Below are 12383 nucleotides of genomic sequence, written 5' to 3' on the forward strand. Positions count from 1 at the left end.
CATGACATGATGGCAACCAAATTTTACCAATTGTAAGTCTTTCACCTCAATATCAAACTTTCTTACATGTAGTGACTCCTGTTAAAATTGTTTCTTGCACACTTTTGTGTTTATATGGCATTCATGATCAATCATTCAATATTTTGTTGAAACAATTCCTTGTAGTCCTTCAAATGAAAGGTCTTTCTCTCTCAAAGATAAAATGGGATTCATTACACTAAAAAAGAATGGGAAAGCTCTTGATCTATTTGCAGATGAGGTCACAACAGACCGTATGCAAGCCATTCAGGTTCTTTAATGTGCATACTTTTTTGTTCTATTTTTGTTTATGAATGCTTCATTTCACATGTTATTGTTTGTTTTAGGAAGCTTATTGGACTATGGCATCTGCCTTACTGCCATCTAGTCCATGATTCTAGCACAAGTCTTATGGCTCTGAGAACTATCATCTAACAGTTTTCACTAGGATGTAACTATCTTACAACGATGAGTCTCGAAGCTTCAATGCAGCTATTTGGTGATGCTAAGGCCAAATATCTAAATCCTTATCTATTTCATCCCGGTTTCTCATAAGTGTTCTTGGTGACATCGTACTACTAGTTTTAGTGATGTATAGACACTTATCCTCAAATGACTAATCCAATTCGAGACTTCTACTCCATTTGAACTTGTTTAAACCAAGGAACCATGCTGTTTTCCCTTGATGCTATGCTGAACTGCCTTGCTCTTGGATTCACTTTTCGGTTATTCCACAGGAATTGAGTGTTGTCCTGGAATTGCTTTATATTTTATGTAGATTTTATGTAGAATTTTCTCTTCCGTTTTGTAGACATTGAGTGTTGCCCTGGAATTCTAGAAATCCTTCTCTCATGTCCAGGTATTAGAGCTATGCGAAATGTTTATTCTATAGTTATAGTTCAAGCAGTACTTACTACAATTATCTTTTTTCTTATATTTTATATTTTTCTTTGATAAGTTTTGTTTAATTTTTCTCTTGTAGGATGTAACTCGGGCAATTCGTGAGGCTTGAGATTTTGGATGCAAGGAGTGAGCTTTGTTAGGTTATAAATTGCCTTGCTAATGTGTAAAAGTCATATGAAGAACAGTAATGGAAAACATGTGATTTATGGTTTGATACTACTAAATTTGATGAATACAACTCATTTTGTATGTTTTGTATTAGTGGTTTGCTTATATTAAAAATATAATTGTTGTTTGGTATTATCACGTTACAACATGAACATTAAAGACAACGGTTAGAAACGTTGTAAAAAATACGTAAACCACAATGGTTTTTTTTTTTTTTTTGTGAAAAGTGATAAAAGACAACGGTTTTATCAGTTGTAAAAGCATATTAAAATTATATTACAACAGTTTATAACTATTGTAAAATACAAAACGAGTAAATATTATCTACCATAACAGTTTATATCTGTTGTAAAAAGGGTCTACCACAACAGTTTATATTTGTTGTTGAAATTATCTACCACAACGGTTTTAAAACGTTGTCGTATCCTTCATAAACAAATTTTGAGCATATAAACAACAACGGATAAAAACCGTTGTCAAATGTCTACAAAGACAACGGATTCAAAATCGTTGTCGTAGGATAATACATTCTACAACGCCCTCAGTTACAACGGATTTTTGACCCTACGACAACGGATAATATCCGTTGTCGTTTGCAGTTTTTGTTGTAGTGACTACTAATTCAAGACTAAGTCTTAGAACAAGTTTCATTATTCTCTTCTGTACAAGATTTATCTCTTAAATGGCTTACCAAGAAGACTACAACACCGCACGCCTGCCACTCTTGTCTAGCGAGAATTTCATATACTGGAAAGATCAAATAGAGCACCAACTAAAGACCCCGGGGAAGATATGGAACATAATCTAGATCAGATTCATACTCCCCACCGAAGAGGGTGTGACCATTGCCTGTGACAAGTGGGATGCACAAACAATGAGAAAAATTGAAGATGATACAAAAGCAATATGTACTCTCCTATGCGGACTGATAAATAAAGATCTTGATCGAGTTGGAAAATTCAACAACGCTAAAGAGCTTTGAGAAAAATTGATCGAGCTTCATGAGATTCCATCATAGCCAGAAGACCAAGTAGAACTTGAGTCTGAATCTGAGTATGAATCTCCAGAGTCAACCTCTGAACCAGACTCAGAAGAATCAAATCAGACCAATTTCATAGCACTAATGACCAAAGAAAAGATAGATGAATTTGAGTCTGAATTCGAGAAGGCAACAGTCAAGGGGGAGAATCCTATCATGGATCCAAGAGGTAAAAGTTTAAATTCAAATTTTAATTTTTCACATAACTTGTTTTAAGTGTAGGGAGAGAGGGCACCACAAAAACCAGTGCCCTACTCGTAAGATTCGAATGGCACGACTGGAGGAGGAGAAATCAATGCTAGGAGTCTGGAAAGAAAAGGAGCATATGGAGTGCTTCAAGTATAAATGGATGGGTCACTACAAAAGTCAATACTCAAAAAGAAGACCTAAGAATCCGAGAGAAATCAAGGTCAGTAAATTTACATTACATGAAAATCTAATTTTTGCAACACATGTTGGTATCTTAACTAATCACTATTTCTCTAGTTTAGTTCCCTCCCAAAAATTAAATATGCATGCTAATAATACAATGAATAAAATTCATTTAAAATTATTTAATAAAAATAAGAAATTAACTCTTAGAAAATTAGAAAAATAAAATAATAATTTAAAAGATAAAATTGATAAATTAGAAAAGATTGTTAATAATTTAACCAAATCACAAAATCTATATTTGGATTACAAGTTTAAAGTGAAACTTAAACTCCACAAACTAAGCTATAATCAAGTGCCTTTTTATTATGAAATTAATCAATAAACACTAAATTAATCAGTAAACTCAAAACTCAACTTAAAAGCTAATTTAAAAGTGTAACTTGTTAACTTAACTAATAAGTACTTGATTTGTTTGATCTATGCATAATTACCATGAACATACATATAAATTGATAAATGTTAGTCATGATTACTAATTGCTTAATTTAGAGTGGTTAGATAAGGACTTAGGCTTGATTCACACTTAACTAGTTAGACCTAGGATTTTCAGAAAGGAAATAAAATATTTAATTTCTTCAAAAGGATTTATCTAGAAGTGATGGATGATCTCATATCCAAAAGGCTTAGTGTCTTGCCATAGTCTGGAAGTCAATTATTGAAATGAATATTTAATTAACAAACTATTAAATCTTAGTTTAACTCAAATATAGATCAATCCTTAGATTTTAATATGAAATGAAGATTAAATTAACCATCTCACAAAACCATTAAGGTTCCCTAATTGAAAATCTAGAAAAATATGAAATAGACCTAGGTTTAAAATAAAAAGTAGTTAACCAAATTCAAATTAATTAAGCTCAATTCAATTAAAATTAATTCAAATTAAGTAATCTATGTTATTTTAATTAATTAATTTTAAATCCTAATTAATTTTAAATCCTAATTAATTTCAAAATGTTAATTAATTTTAAAATCCTAATTATTTTTAAATTATAACTAATTTTAAAATTATAATTATTTACAAATAATAATGAATTTTAAAATTATTAATTTCAAACCATAATTAATTTCAAAATTATTAATTACTTTTAAATCATAATTATTTTCAAAATTTTAATTATTTTCACATCGTAATTAATTTTAAAATTATAATTATTTTCAAATCATAATTAATTTCAAAATTTTAATCATAACATTAATCATTTTAAAGTCTTAATTAATTTCAAAGTATAATTAATTTCAAATTTTTAACTTTAATAAATTCTAAAATCCTTAATCAATTGTAAATTATTAACTTTCAAATTAAAATATGATTAAGACCAAAATTGAATCTGAACAAACTTAAATTAGATATGATCAAGTTTAAAATCAATATTTAAATTCAAATTTCAAATTAAATTATTTTTAAATGATTAATTTTTAAAATCTTAATCATAATTAAGTTTCAAATCATAATTTTTAAATGATTAATTAATTTTCAAATCATAATTACTTTCAAATATTGTTTAAAAAGTTTCAAATTTTAAAATTTAATTATTCGAATATAAATATTTTAAAATTCAAACTTAATTATTCTGAAACTCAAATTTAAAATACTTTTGTCTTCAACATTTTGAAATTTTCAAATTCAAACTTAATAATTTTTAAAACTAACTAAATCCATCTCACATAAACTTATAAGATTCACATGTTTGATAACTTAGAAATGGTGAGATGGAAAAACAGAAAAATAGATAATTATTTTTATCTTACATATTTTCATGTTTGGACTTAGGCCCCCCAAAATATCCTATTTATTTTTTTCTACATTAATCAAGGGAGTAAAAGGAATTAAGTTAAAAAATTTTCTAAATATTAAATATTTTTTTAAAATTTAAAGTTTTTTTCAAAATTTCAAAGTATTGTTCTTTAAAAAGTTCAAAATACTTTTAAAATTTTTTTTCAAAAAGGAAGTTAAAGTTGTTTTTTTAAATAAAGTTTAACTCTTTTAAAAAGCAACCTTAAATAAAATATTTTTTGAAAAGCAAGTTCAAATATTTTTATCTGAAAAATAAATTTTTATATACTTAACTAAGTTTTCTTTTAACTATTTTCAAAAAGCTAAGTACTTAACTAGATTTTGATAAAGTTAAGTATTTGATAAAGTTTTGATTAAAAGAAAAAGGATAAAGTTTAAATTAAAAGAAAAAGGTTAAGGTAAAATATATAAATTTTTGAGAAACTAAGTTTCAAAAATTATGTTTTTATCCTTCTAAAACTTAAGTATTTTTCAAATGATTTTTCACAGTTTTTAGCAATGTTAAACCCCCCACTTAGAATTTTTTTTTTTAAGGGACAATTATATTTCAAAGTATTTGAAAAACTAAATGTACCTTTCCTCCCTATATTGTCTTTAATATATAGCAAAGGAGAGAATGGTCAAAAGTTAAAGGGAGTGATAAATTAAGGGAGAGCTAATACTTAGTGAGAAAATGCTATGTTTTTCTCTTTAAATGTTGTTTTTCTTTAAATGTTTTTTCTTTAAACTGCTATATATTTACTTAACTTTTGAACCTGGTTGTCATAATCAAAAAGGAGGAGATTATTGGTGCATGGAGCACTAGATGATCAAACATGTGTTTTGATAATGGCAAAGGATTCAAAAGTTAAAATGTCTTGTTATCTAACAAGGTTGTATAAGCTTGCAGGAAAAGTCCTAAGTATTTTTAGACAAAAGTCCTAGCTGCAGTTAGGCAGGTGGAAAACTCTAGGGGGAGGTAACCCTAGGTCCTAGGAGGTGTAACCCTAGGTTATGGAAAACCCTCGGGGAAGGTAACATTAGGTCCTAGGAGGTGATAACCCTAGGTGGAAAGTCTTAGCGGGTCGAGCACTTTGGGCGAACTCCTAGAGTTGAGGACTCTAGGTGAAAATCCTGGTGGTCGCGGACCAAGTAAAAGTCTGGACGGGTCATGGAGCGGACGTCCAACATGAAGACCTGAGGTTTTGGGCGTTGAGCAAAACTCCAATCAATCTGGAGGATCGGTCTGGTAACAAGTAACTTCTCTTGAGAGGAGTAAGTGAGGATATGTTACCCTTTGATGGAACAGTAGGCGTCAGTTTGACTTCGGATTTTCGAAGAAAATCTGAAAGTCAGAATCGAACAGCCCGAAGGTTGTCAAAAGTTATTTTCATATATTGCTTGTTATTTGTCTAACTCTATTTTGCAGGGAAACTAACATTTTGCAAGTTGGAGTTTCGGCTTTGATCAGTCGACCGAACTGGGGATCGGTTGACCGAACCGAGGATCGATCGACCGAACCTCCAAGCAAGCAGAGTAGACTTCCAAGCCAGCTAATCGGGTTCAACCGAAGGATCAGTCGACCGAACCTGGGGTTCAGTCGACCGATCGATGGATAGGCGTCGACGTGGTCAAGTCGGGTGGATCAGATCAGATAAGCCAGCGAGGTCAGCAGGATCAGTCGATTGAATGATGGGATCGGTCGACCAAATGAAGACTTATCCAAGCGGCAGAAGTATGTGGACAAGAAGCTAAGCAAGTTTAGAGGGTTCAGTTGATCGAACACCTAGATCAGTCGACCGATCAACTTCGAGTCAAAGACTGATCCTGAGATCAGTGGATCTGGATTAGGTTTGGCTCGGCTATAAAGGGAGGGTCGACCTGCAGCTTCAAACAGAACAACAATTCCAAGATCAAGAACGAACAACTACTGCTCTCTCCGACGCTACTCCGACAATCGACGAAAGACTTTTATTTCTATTGTCGTCGGTAAATTTATTGTATTGCAATTGTACTTAATATCTATACGTATTTCTAGATTTATAGTGATTGCCCAACATAAGCGATCAATGATCACAGACCTTGGAATAGGAGTTTCCATAAGATTCGAACCAAGTAAAAGAAAGCTTGTTAGCGTTGCTTGTCTTTTCATTCTTTATTCCGCTGTGTTTACTTTGTGTTTTTGAAACGAGTGAAAAAATCACGAGTTTTATTCACCCCCTGCCTCTAGCACATCATCGATCCTACACAAGAAAGAGGATAACAATCTTTAGAACACACTCAATTGAGGCCCCGAAAGTCAATGCACACTCTCCACTTTCCGCTCGACTTTGGTTCTAACGCTATATTGACAAGCCATGCAGGGAACTATACCTCCTTTATGTATCCCACCTCCAATGGCTGGTCCACTTCTACTCAGATAATTTGATTCTGCTCGATGCTGAAGTGTCTTTTCTTATGTTTTACCGGTCAGGAATCCAGCAAGATATTCAACTTGTGCACTAGAGAAACACCTTTGACTTCTTTTGGTAATTAGGCGAAAACATGATAGTTCTCCCTCAAGCAATCTAGCAGTTGTTGCTTCAATCTTGATTCTAGATCGGCTGAGATTCTCGTGATGTCGTCTTCTCGCTCAGGATGAATATAGATCTCTTCTTGCTCATCTTCCTCTAGTCGGTGAGGTTTTTCCTCTTTATCCGGTAGAGATAAAGGAAACTCCTAAGCAATTTGTAGAGTTTCTATGGTTTTCTGAGCTTTTCGTGATTTAAGCTGAACCACATCCACATAGTATTTCCAAGATGCCAACTAGTCACCTCTTACTTACCCCACTTGGTCACCAATTGGGAACTTGATTTTCTGATAATAAGTCGAAACAACTGCCTAGAAGGCATTTAGAGCTGGCCTCCCCGGGATGACGTTATACGAGGAAACAGTATCCACCACCATAAACAATGTTCTTCTAGTCTTCTCAAGATACTGGGTGGTGTCGCCTAGCGATACAGAAAGAGAAATCATCCCGAGCGATTTCACTTGATGTCCTGTGAACCCGATCAGCGGTGTGGTCAATGGTAGTAACTCTTCATCGATCTTCATCTGGTCCATAGCTTTCTTGAAGATGATATTCACGAAACTTTTTGTATCCACAAATATCATTTTGACAGTATAATTTGCAATTGAAGCTTATATTACCAGAGCGTCTTCGTGTGGTGTCTTAACTTCGTCTAGGTCTTATGGCCCAAAGTTGATAGGTTGACTCTCTGCTCGAGACTAGTTGCCACTGCATGGACTTCTAACCGTCAAACATTTTCTTAGCGCAGTTCGAGTCACTATCTGTTGGTCCACCTGAAATGATCCTGATAATTTATAGGCTCCCGAGCTATTGTTTTTCCCTTTTCTCCCCTCCTCTATTCCTCTTCTCTAGAAGATGGTGAGGGCTCTCCTGATCGATTCAGGGGCTCTCCTGATCGATTCAGGGGCTCTCTTGATCGATTCAAGGGCTTCCGCTCTGGTTACTCCTTCCTTGCCGATCAGCTGCCTCCCCGTCTAGGTTTAGTAGACCAGGAGGAATTATACGACGCCTTTCTATGCCAAGTCTGAGCGGAAGCTCATTTTTGTTGATTCTTGTGAGTGTAATAACAGTGTTCGATGGCATGGCTCAAAGATTGATGATAAGTGCAAAAACGTTCTTACTTGGGAAATTGTTGTGATCCCTAATGCAGAGTTGAAGGAGTTGTCTCTATATTATGAATTGCCCCTTTTGCTTGATGGTCCCTTGGTTTATACAAGTAAGCTTCTTTTGCCTTCAACGAGAGAAGAGGTGCTTTCTGCTCGAGCTGAACATCTTGTTGGGTTGGCATCCTAGGATCTTTCCTTTGAGCTAACTGAACTTCCTCCACGTTCACATACTTGCTTGAGCGGCCAAGCAAATCATTAAAATTGGCTGGATGCTATCTTACAAGAGATCTGAAAAAAATCCCCCTCCAGAAGGCCTTGTAAGAAGGCACTTACTAGTACTTTAGAAGTGGCTGAGGGAACATCTTGCGTCATTCTGTTAAATCTTTGAATATAATTCTTTAGTGTTTCCTTCGGTTTTTGTTTCAAGGAAATAGGTTCATGGAGGTTTTGTGATACCTCCTACTATTGGCGAAATGGTGTAGGAATATAATTCCAAATTCTCTGAACGAATGAATCGAATCTGAGGGGAGCCGAGAGAAACATCCTTGCACAGATCTCAATAGTGTAGTTAAGAATACTCTACACTTTATCCCCTCTGAGTATCGATGCAGCAATGACATATTCTCAAACTTGTAGATGTGATCCTCGAGGAGCGGTTGAACCATTATACTCCCCTGTAGTAGGTGGTCTATAATGGCAATGCAGTAGATCTTTGAGAATCTCCGCGCTGAATGGAGAAACCACCAAAGTTCCTGCTTTGTTTTGGATAGCACTTGTTGCAGAATGGGGTCTCGAGAAGGAACATTTCCAACCGATGATTCATGACGCCCCCCAAAAAATATATATATATATATATATATATATATATATATATATATATATATATATATATATATTCCAATTGGAGAGTGCCTAGGTGCCCCCACACCTCCGGTGTGCCTCACTGTGGGTTGAGATAGATGGGGTTGCTCCCTTTGCGCAGCAGGCAGAGCTCCATGGGGAGGGTTATGAACATGATCTTGCTGTATTTATCGTTGGTGGTGGTTGCTCCTGACTTGCTTGCTGTTGTTGCACTTGGTTTACTAGATGTTGCTCTAAGACATCTTTCACAACATCTGATACAATCTTATCTAACTCCACTTGTGTCAAAGTAATATTGTCGGTGCCTTCCATGAGTCTTGGTTGAGGTAAATGAGATTCTCACAGACGACGTCAATTTGATCTTATCCCGAGATCCTCAATGTTGACTTCCTAATGTATAAGTAAAGGAATATCCTAGGAGATGACGTAAGTCGTCACGTTTTTAGAAGAGACAATAAAAATGGTAGAATAATATTGAAAAAAAACAAAGAAATATCTTACCTTCTCTTTTTTTATTATGATATTTTTATACATTTTCCCCACACCTTTCACCTTCCTTATCATTGAAGTTGCATTTATTATAAGAGGAGGGAGTAATGAATCAATTATTGATTCATGAATCACAAGGAATTTCCGTTTTGCCTTCCTCTAACTTTAATGTAGTTATTATTAATAAACTCATAATAAATGAATAAGAATATTAATTTTCTCTTCGACATGTTCCCCCTTTTTCATGCTTTTATGAGCTCATATATAATATAGGCAGTGCTGATTATAAGCCGCATTGAGTATTTAATGCATCGGATTAATGTGATGATTTTCTTGATCGGTAACTTGGTAACTTGCTTACCTAAATGATGCCTGAGTTAAGGCACGATCACTTGAAACCTATAAAGGTGCTTGAGCGGTCGCTCAGATGTTTGTCCAAGCAAGAGCAAAAACTCCACTTTAAAATTTACTTGAGAAGGATTGAAAATCATAAGAGCTTGTTCTAGTGAACGATCATCAGTTATCTACTCCCAATCGACTTGGTCATCACTGAAGCGATGCATCTCCTTTTTCCAACCTTGATTTTGACCAATGTCTCGTTTACTATGTTGACTCTTATAAATATTACATGGTACCTTCTATAAATCGTCACGTCATTTTACTATTCTTTTCTATTTTGTCAGAGAAATTTCTCTTATATTAGTATTTTCTTCTGTCAAATTTGATTTAGCATTTGAGGGATCTCGTCAAGGTAACCTTGCCTTTTTCTTTCCATCTTTTTTCTTCTTTCCATCTTTTTTCAAGTCTTTCTAGCCTTCGCCGCCTGAAGAACATCATTCCAGTCCCGATGATAATCTGTCACTAGAAGTTGATCCGACAAAAGTCTATCCGATAGAAGCCGATCTGACAAAAGTTAACTCGAAAGGAGTCGATCTAACATAAGCTAACCCGATGGAAGCCGACTTGATATGTGTCGAGCCTACAAAGAGCTCGGTTTCATATACGTTTATAAGTTACCCATCTCTTGATTTTTGACCGGATTTAGTTTATTTCATTCTTTTCAATTAATGGCTTAACAATTAGCTATTCAAGTCGAAATTGCCTATTGATCACCCCGAATGCCAACAGTGCAATCCTAGCTAGATTACCGTCAAACAACTCTAGTCTTGGAAAGCATGATCTAGATCTATGAACTGGTCAAACACAAGCCAAATCAATGGAAATAATTAGTATGACATGGATTTCTCCTCTAATATTTTTTTGATTCATTATTAAAGATGTCCTAATAATATCCTATTTTATAAGTCAATTATAATAGTTTTTTATCTATCTTCATATTTAATTCCAAAAATAATATCTAATTAATTTTTATTAATAATACTTAATTAATTTTTTAACAAAATTAATTTTTAAGCTTGATAAATTTAAATTTTGGTCGACTCAAATTTATCGATAACAAAGGTTGGTATACCATCTCAAAACCAAGGGAGTGCCCCTCGATTTCCCAAGCAGTTTTTCTTATTTTTTTCTTGTTCCATCATTGAGGGCAGCAGATACTGACAATGCGAAAAGGACGAGATTTGGAGTTAGTGCATGTGATCATAGAAGATTAGAATAAAGGAAGGGAACGGCTGGTGGTGGGAAAAAGATCATGACGATGCATGCATGCATGCATGCATGCATTTTTCGAACAAAATTATAATTAACAAGGTTAATATTATATTATACGGCCATGTTAACCTACGAATCCATCGTGGATAATTAAAATATTTTTTAAGGTTTTATTTCTAAGATTCAAATTTATAATTTTTAAGTTAATTTTTTAAAAATATTTCAATAGTAGGATTTAGATTTTTTTTAATTGGGTCATAATATTTAGTTAAAAAATTAAAAATAAAATAAATTTAAATATTTATGGAGTATGTCTATTAAAAATTTATATAAGGAAATGTTGATTTTTTTAATTCAAAATTAAAAAATAATAATAGATATTATTTTTTAATGTTTTTTAAATTTTGAATTTAAAAAATTAATTAAAATATTTTTTTAAGATTTTTTTTTCTAAGGTTGACTTTCTAATTATGTTATAATTTTTAAGCTATTTTTTTTTAAAAAACAAACTTCTCAATTAGGTTATAATGTCTATTTAAAAGAAAATTTTAAAATAAAATATATTTAAGTATTTAGGGAATATTGTAATATATTTAAGGGATATAAATGTATTAGAGGAAATATATATATAATTTAGCAAGATTAAAAATTAGTCGTTTAATTAGTTAAAGAGATCTTTTATTTTTTTCCCTTAAAAATTCTCATCCATGATATAATTATTTGATTTTGGATTAAATTTCAAACAATAACTCTTTATCATACGTGTACTACCAAATAATTAAGTCAAATGAAAGAATTAAAAGTAAACTAACATGTTATATTATCGAATAGAACATTAATTACGAGGAACATGCTATAAATCTTGTTGTATAATTGAAACATTATGATAGGATTGAGTTGGCTATGATAGAATTGTTATTAGAGGAAAAAAATCCTTCTTAAATTGATCAACTATAATTTCTTGATTTATCATTATTATGTGCACCGTTTACTATCATTGTTGTATAATTGATAATATAACATTAATTGGTTGGGTCAATCAAGAAAATCCTTTCAAATTTGTATTTATCAAATTAAAATTTATTATCTTAAAATATTTAATATATGTAGTTTAATTTCCAAACTATCATAAAAGTTTATCTTTCATATCTAATAATGTTGACCACATTAACAAGCTACACTCGTCCTCTTAGTCCACAAAACATTGTTTTAGTCTAAAGTCTCCAACTCATTTTATTAATGTAAAAGTTTTAGCTACTTAAATCTAATTTAATTTAAAATTTCCATGGATAACATTATCCATCACATGCTATCTTAATTAAGAAGTAGTAATCATACAAAATTGTCATTAGTTAATGGAGTTGATAGTACAGTAATAACAAGACAAATATATTGGTGTACAAAATT

The sequence above is a fragment of the Zingiber officinale genome, chromosome 6A (assembly GCF_018446385.1).
Source record: "Zingiber officinale cultivar Zhangliang chromosome 6A, Zo_v1.1, whole genome shotgun sequence".
In the NCBI taxonomy this organism is placed as follows: Eukaryota; Viridiplantae; Streptophyta; class Magnoliopsida; order Zingiberales; family Zingiberaceae; genus Zingiber; species Zingiber officinale.